This window comes from Phalacrocorax aristotelis, chromosome 3 (assembly GCF_949628215.1).
Source record: "Phalacrocorax aristotelis chromosome 3, bGulAri2.1, whole genome shotgun sequence".
NCBI lineage: Eukaryota > Metazoa > Chordata > Aves > Suliformes > Phalacrocoracidae > Phalacrocorax > Phalacrocorax aristotelis.
The window spans coordinates 44,960,345-44,968,063 of NC_134278.1; the positions used below are offsets into that span (position 1 = coordinate 44,960,345).

General features: G+C 37.1%; 1 long non-coding RNA gene across 2 annotated transcripts in view; it reads left to right on the forward strand.

Moving 5' to 3' along the window:
* LOC142054580 (uncharacterized) overlaps positions 1–4,524 on the forward strand; it is a 152,050-nt gene extending 147,526 nt beyond the window's left edge. For both annotated transcript variants that reach the window (XR_012659591.1, XR_012659592.1), the window contains one exon: positions 2,049–4,524. This is a non-coding gene — a long non-coding RNA (uncharacterized LOC142054580). The remainder of the gene's footprint in view (positions 1–2,048) is intronic.
* The last annotated feature ends 3,195 nt before the right edge of the window (positions 4,525–7,719 follow it).

Sequence of the window (7,719 nt, forward strand, 5' to 3'; positions counted from 1 at the left end):
AGAAGCCTTCTCCCACAACTTGAATTGGTTGGTCTTTTTAATGCGTGCTCCCAGAAGCCACTGCTTGGTCCCTGCACCAGATGCAGGTGTTCCCTTGTGCTGTCAGCCAGGAATGATTAATGAGGATTTGCCCCTACTGAAAGCAGTCTTTGGAGCATTGTTCAGGGCATCTGTGGAACTGTCGGGGGAGACAAGGACACAAGTGAACAACCAATTATTTGGCCATCACTGCGGCAGCATGAAAAAGACATCAAATTGGACAGAGGAGCAAAGCTTTTGTTTCATGATCATATTTTTAGGTGTTAATAGTAACAGAGGAATTCTACCTGTTTTGTTTTGCCTTTTTTTTCTTCCAAGGGAGAGGGGAAGGGCTCAGACACCGCCTTAAAGCTAAAGCTATGTGTAAAAGAAACCGAGGCAGAAAACTGATCACGGTCCTTTAAAAGTGTAAAAGGGAGGAAAACACTGAGAATTGATTTCTTGGCGGTTGCACTGTGTGTATAAAGATATACCGTTTTGCTCGGCTAACATTAGGGAATGAGGGCTAAGAATTCTGTGAGGAGGAGGATTTCTCATGCAGGGAGCTTCTTAATTGCTGGCCAAATACAACAGTTCAGGAGCCGGGGCTTTAACAAGTGATAGTGCAGGGAAGTGTTACATTAGGATTCTGAAAAAGAAAATGTGAGGGAGCAAAACCAGAAAACATTTGCAAGATTGCATTCAGCATTCAGCCTGCATCCCTCTTTCTGTCTCAAAGAAAATACTCTTAGGTGCAGAAGAGTGAGGGGAAAAGAGGAACAGAACGAAAAACACTGCTCATGCTTAGACTTCTGCATTTTTATATTTACCAAGACTTGTGTTTATAAATACTAATTTTAAACCAGAGGGAAAGGATTATATTTTCAGAACAATCCAATTACAGAATGGATTATTTGTAAAATACATTTTATGCTCCATCCTGACAAGCATCTTTTTATCACAGTATTAAGAATAAGGAAGTTAATTATACAGCTTAATTCTAATGAGGAATATAATGTTTTATTGACTAGTAACAAATATGGTATCATTTCTACTGAAGTAATGTAATTAATATTTGCAGTGGCTAATTCCTTAACCTCAAGTTCCTCTGTCCCCACATATACATGCAAGAAAAGGAGTTCGGATCCTGAAACAATTACACATCACAATTCCAAACTATTCCTTAATGAAGGAGAAATCTACAGTTCTAAATTAACAGTTTAGTTCTATTTGACTACATGGATTTAGGTTTTCTTCCAAACTATTTGTCCTTCAATGGCTGTATTTAATCAAGGAGGATCATGGCTTCTGCAAAATTATGTGAATGTCCATACATGAAGGCCTGTTTTCTTACCCCAGCTGGTTTACAAGAAGTTTTAATATGCAAAAAGTTTTTGCCTGTTTCATATTTAGCATGAGTTGCTGCAGGTAACAATTTGACTTGCTATATCCAGATTTTCAGAATTTGTCATCTCAATGTCAAATGTCTGGGTCTGAAACCTGGACAGTCAACTACTGTCTCTATTTATAACAGGATGATCATCTTGTTAGAAAATAAAAATTTTAAAATAAAAAAAACCTTGGAATTTAATAACCATTTAATCAATCATAAATAAAAAAACAATATAGTACACCCATAAATGGAATCTTTGTATTTGAGGAATATCACATATTTCTTTATACCAACTAAATGAAAGTCTTGATCAGAAGGAAATCACTAAACAACCTAAGAATCTTCAGGATATTCCAGCATTTCTGATAACTGTGTGCAAACTGTAGACAAGAAATGTTTTACATTGGGAATAGCCTCAATACCAGCTCTTGAACTGCAATACTGATGTGTTTAGTTCTGCAGGTCTGTCCTTTTCCAGCAGTACAGCCATTTGTTACTCTCTGCAAAGGACTCTGGCATTTGAAACTGAGCTTTGTCCCCTCTTGCATTCGGTATATGTGCTGGAACTTCAAATGGCTTTATTAGAAGTTATAAAATCAGTGTACAGACACACTCAACTCTCTTTCCTTCTTGTCAGGAAGAGGCAATAGCATCAACAACATGCCCCTGTGGCTGAAAGACATTACTCAGTGGAAGAACAGTCTGTTAGACTCCTCCTGGCATGATGGAAGTGATGCCTGTGGGGAGGGAAAATATTTCCAGGAACTGAAGGAATGATTATAGCATCTCTAAAGAGGACATTTGCCTGTGACTGTTGAAGTGCTGAACTGATTTTCCTAATCCTAGATAAATAAATAGAAAGAAGGCTTTCTGCTCCTGTAGGCTGTGCTGAAGGCTGCACCTTTTCCTGCCAGGTATGGACTTTGCTACAGTAATTCAAGGCTTGTTTATCGCTGTGCTGGATTACTTCAGACTCTACTACTTGGGGTTGTCAGCTAAAAAGCACAGAAACATCAGGTGTTAAAGCTTGATGAAATTTCTAACACGAAGAAGATAACAGACTGCTGTTTAGATGTGTCAGCAGCATACAGCATCAAAATATCTTCAAGGCCATGGTCATTCTCTCCAAATTTCCCGATGGGTGGAGATTTGGGATGGAGCCCCTGTGGGCCCCCATGGGAGGTCCCATGGGACAAGGATCAGGACAATACTTTAAAGCAAGGACTGAATCCTTTTAGTGGAGGTTCTTTGGCCTGAAAATAGGGATGGGATTTTCCAGTTAGGGCACATAATGGGAATGCCCCTTTTTACATACTGTTTCCTTCTTCCACCCATTACATTCCTCTGCAATCGCATGCTTTTCAAAAATAATTATGTGTCTACCAGTACTTGTGCTTAGGTTTTGGAATCATACTTGATACATGTTGTATTATGGTGTTTTCCCTGTAAATTCGTATGTATGTATGTATTTTCATGATACTTCAATAAAACCATCAAAATTGAAATGAAAGCAAAATAAAAACAAATGGGTAAGAACATATGGAAAGGGATAAGCCCGTTATCATGTTTATTATGAGTGTTGTTTGCTAAAAACATCAGCTTTGATCTAGCTTTATGAAGTAAATCCACTGGAGATTTATTTTACAAAACTACAAAAAAATTCTGAAACTGTCACTTACATTTTTACAAGGATCTCTAATACTCTACAGACTGTATAAGATTACAAAGTAGTGGATTAGTATGGGGGACAACAATTACTACCTGTGAGATGACTTTCTTCCTGTTCCACTATATATTTATGGTGCTACGTTGCTAAATAATAGATGTGTCCTATTCTAGATCACTACATATTCTTATGGACCTTTGCAATTCCTGCAATTCCTTTTGATGAAAAAATGCTTCTTTGTCTGTAAATAGCATGGCTACTGTAAGAAATTATTAGGGAAAAAATAATGAAAAGAGAAAAATAATTAAAGCTTAACTTTTTTTTTGTTTTTAATATGTAATATTTAACTTTTATTTCATGCTGGCATGAGGGTGATTAGAATGTGTTATAATATATATAAGGAGATATATATATAAGAATTAACATTTATTTCTCTTACTTATGCTAAGTAAAAACTAGCAACAACAAGCTCAGGAATTCAGGACTTGTCTTTCATAAAACTTTTGACTATCAGGATTTCTCTCTTTGTCCCTCCTCCTACCAGTCTGACACAGCCTCACGATTCTGGTCACTACAGCCAGTGAATGTCTGATGATGATGACCATGATGAAACTCCTAAAACTTTCATGCCTCTGTTATTGCCTCCAGGGCTGAAATGAGGTGAGGCTGCAAGCGACTTGGGTAACATCATTAGAATCTTATCAAAACTGGCTGTTAATGAACCATTTGATTAAGCAGAAGGAATTCTTTCTGCTGCTTACACTGACAACAAAAAAAAAAAGGGCAAAGGAAAAGGTTTGGATGTGAAAATATTCATCCTTGCAGGAACAGCATGAATCAGCTGCAGTTTGTTTTGTTATCACATACACACTCTGGTATAGGGGTAAGCAGGGCAGGCAGAGATTTTGCAGATGACATTTCTATATCGATTTTATATAATAATGCTGTACATGCCTGGTTTAGGCTGCAAAATTTGCAGTGTGAACTACTTAAGTTCTGGCTCTTTGGCAGCAGAGAACTGTCAAGCTAAAATAAACTTTAGTTCCTTTACCCCGATAGCTGATTTTTGCACCTGAAATCCCAGAGCTTCAGTGTTTGTGCTTACACATAGGTATGTGTTTACTTATGAAATTTATTTTTTCTCCAAAACCCCAGCTTATATCCATAGAAAACTATCTACAGATTTTATAAACATCATTGGCTTATTCAGCTTTCACTTTTTTTCTGTGCTTAAGAGTAGGTCACACTTAGGACTGATGTGTGAGGCCAAAGAGCTTTTCTTCTTCTACAGCTCCCAGCCTGTTTTTTCACCAGCATAGTTTCCCATCATTTCTCTATTTCACTTTATTCTTTATAATACTTCTCATCTTAATGTGGTTTTTTTTTGACTGTTAATACAATCTCATACACGTATTCTTTCCCCCTGCTCTCCCCCTCCCCCCCTTCATTCACACAGTCCTTTGCTTCCTACTTCAGTTCATACAAATCCCTTTTCCTGGTTTCTTCTCCACACCTTTGTTCTCCCTCCATTTGTGCTACAACTGGGAAAATAATGTTCTCCACACCTGGGGAACTGGATCTTCACTAATAACGGTAAAGCTTCACCAGGTATATTCACAGGTTGGAAATAACAACGTGGTTCAGTGTCACTGACCATTTTTCTAGGGAGAGGATCTTTAAATTAAGAGCCCTCCATTAATGTTCTTTGTAATGTAAAATGTTTTAGCTTCAAGTTCCTTAGTATCTGAACGTGAGTTAGACAAAATATTTGTCAGTATTTGGATGGATTGTGAAGCATCACCTTATATATCTTAAGTGTTAGAATTTTCTTTGGATCTGTATGAGCTGTCAAGCTTTATAATTTGTGTGTATCCACTTCAGTATTAAATTCTTGGCTGCCTCAACTTATTTTATTGCCCTTCATGGTGCTACGTTAATGATAAACATAACAACACTGATTGCATGTATTTGTTCAGATGAATACTATGCATCGTATGATCCTTATTTAAACCTCATTTTAGCATAGATGTTGCAAATTCTGATTAGAAGAAAGCAACAGATCATCAGAGTATTTGGTCAAATGAAAGAATGGAATCCTTTACTGGAAAGAAAGAGACACAACATCCACGCTGGGGTGTAGATGGTTAGAGGCTGTGGTGGTCCATAAGCATTAACTGAAAAGAAACAGTACAGAAATATTATTTCTCATAAACTATCACAGCCTAGCATTTTTATAAACCATAATCTTGACTGCAGGTCTTGAATAATAATGAAATAATGATTGTAAGAATACCGATATAAAAAATATTTGAAATAATAATTTGTGAGGGTTGTATTGCCCCATTCCACCTAGCGGCCAACAGGAAGTCAAAGGACATTTTAAGAAAAGTTTATTAAAATCCATTACATCTAAAAAGACTTAGATCTACATTTCTGCTATCAGAGGCTGCTTCGGATTCTTCCCCTATGGATACAGATTATGTTTGTTTTCAGAATTGCTGAAGCCAGAAATATAGTCTGTGAGTTTGAGTGAACTTTCTTCACCTAATTTCAAATCTGCTTGAACTTAGTGACTTTGTATATTTGATTTAAGCTTCTTTGAGTTTGCATTCAATAAAGGAGGAGAGTATAGGTGAAGGGAGAAGAGACAGAAAATACAATGCAGAAATATAAAGAAAAAAAGTTTTATATACATGCCACATGTGAGTTACTTCTTGTTTCTCTTTTAGTGTCTTCCGTATTGTGCTGCATTTCCTTGGGAAAAAAAAATATCAAATTTCCATTTTTAATTTAATCATGCACAAAGTGTTTTTACTTATTCAGCTGCAGCCTTTGCAGACAGATAGATATTATGATTTGTTTGTGCCCAGCTTTGCAACATACTCTTCCAAAAGCAAATCATGGCATGCCAGAAGACACGTGAAATGGAGTGATCTATGTTGCTCTTCTCTTATTGTCTGCTAGAAAGTGCGTCCATCTCTGATTTTAATCACGTCCACTTAGTGGTCAAGCTAATTCACCCTGCTGGCCAGATAATCTAGTTCAGTGTCCACTGCTGTTATTGCAGACTGGAGGTCAAATCTTTTATCTGTTTTCTCCAAACTCAGTTGGACACTGTTTCTTGCTGGGAGTCTTTGGAAGAAGGCGATAAATCTTATTGCTAATATCCCAGGAGGTAGTAACTTGTCTTTCTACATGCATATCTTCAGGATTTTTCCGGGCTCTGTGAACTTAAATAAAAACTTTTGAAAATCCTGTGGGTTTATTTTATTTGTTTTATTTTTATATCTGTGATACTAGTATCTCCACTTACTAAAACTGAACTGTGAATTGTCAACACAGAGCCTTCTGAGACTTTGTCTTCATTTTCGCGTCCATAAACAGGAATATCATTGAATCCCACTATCAATGTTGTGACTACCTGTGTGTACAGGTAGTCTTTTGCGGCATAACCAGTTTACATTGCTTATTATAGCCTGGATATATGCCAGAACCCCCCAAATTACAGTGCACATGGATTTGGGGAATGCTGCACTAAGGAGAACTCCTTTGGACTAAGAGTAATTCCTGGATGATGAAGATCAGTGATTTTCCACCTAAGATCTATGGAGATCAGTACGTGACTTCTAAGTCGGCTGCAAAAGGCAACTTGAAAGAAGTTTTTATGTTACACTGTGGTTTATGTAAAATTTGGCATTTATGGGTCAAAACCAATAAAGCCACTTGTGTACAACATTAAAATGGCTTATGCTTTGCTTTGCCTCTAAGTGTTAATTTAAGACACAAGGTTGGCATTGCCTAGAGCCTTTGTGGATACCATGAAAACCTGCTTCATTTTTTTTGCTATTATTGAGCTGGCAGCCAGATTAATTGTTGATTGTACACTTTTTTCCCTCTTCCTGCTACTACACTAAATGCATCCTAGTCAAATGAAATTACATGGGTTTATAGTAGCAATAAGTTTATAACATAACTTATTATAATTTATATTATATATAAAATATATAGAAAACTTATAATAATGTAAATTTATTATAATAAAAAGGCATTGCAAGAGTAAAGCTATTTTAAAAGAATGGTTTCATTTTGAAACTGCCATAGCATTACAAGCCTGGGGATCCCCATGCAGGTCACAGTTGGGCTAGCCTGCCCACATAATTCTTATTGTACTGCGTAGACTAACCAGCTCTGGTTAGCACAGTCTAATTTACTGCATTTAACTATAGTGGTTTTAGAAATTCTCAGCTTTGTAGTAATGTGTTTGGAGGGGGAGCATTTTTCTGACGCTGGATACCATGCAGTCAGTGCTGGAGGTCATCCCAGTTCTCTCTGGTTTTCTTGCCACAAGTGTCGCATCTCCTGTAGGTGACTATAAATGTCTGAAGGTGTCACCTTCCCGTACTCCATGCAGATGCACCTCTTGCACTGGTTGCATTTTCCCTTTCTAGGGTCTCCTCTGCTTCTACAAGAGAAGAACCAGTGCAAGAATTACATTCCACCACTCTGACCACATTTGACAATTGATGATGAAAGAGTCTTTTTCACATCCATCACAATATCCTTGGAATATCTTTTGAAGAAAGAAAGAAGAAATGAGCTAGGGTTGCTATCATAATTCTTTTAGCTCAAACTCAGGGACAGG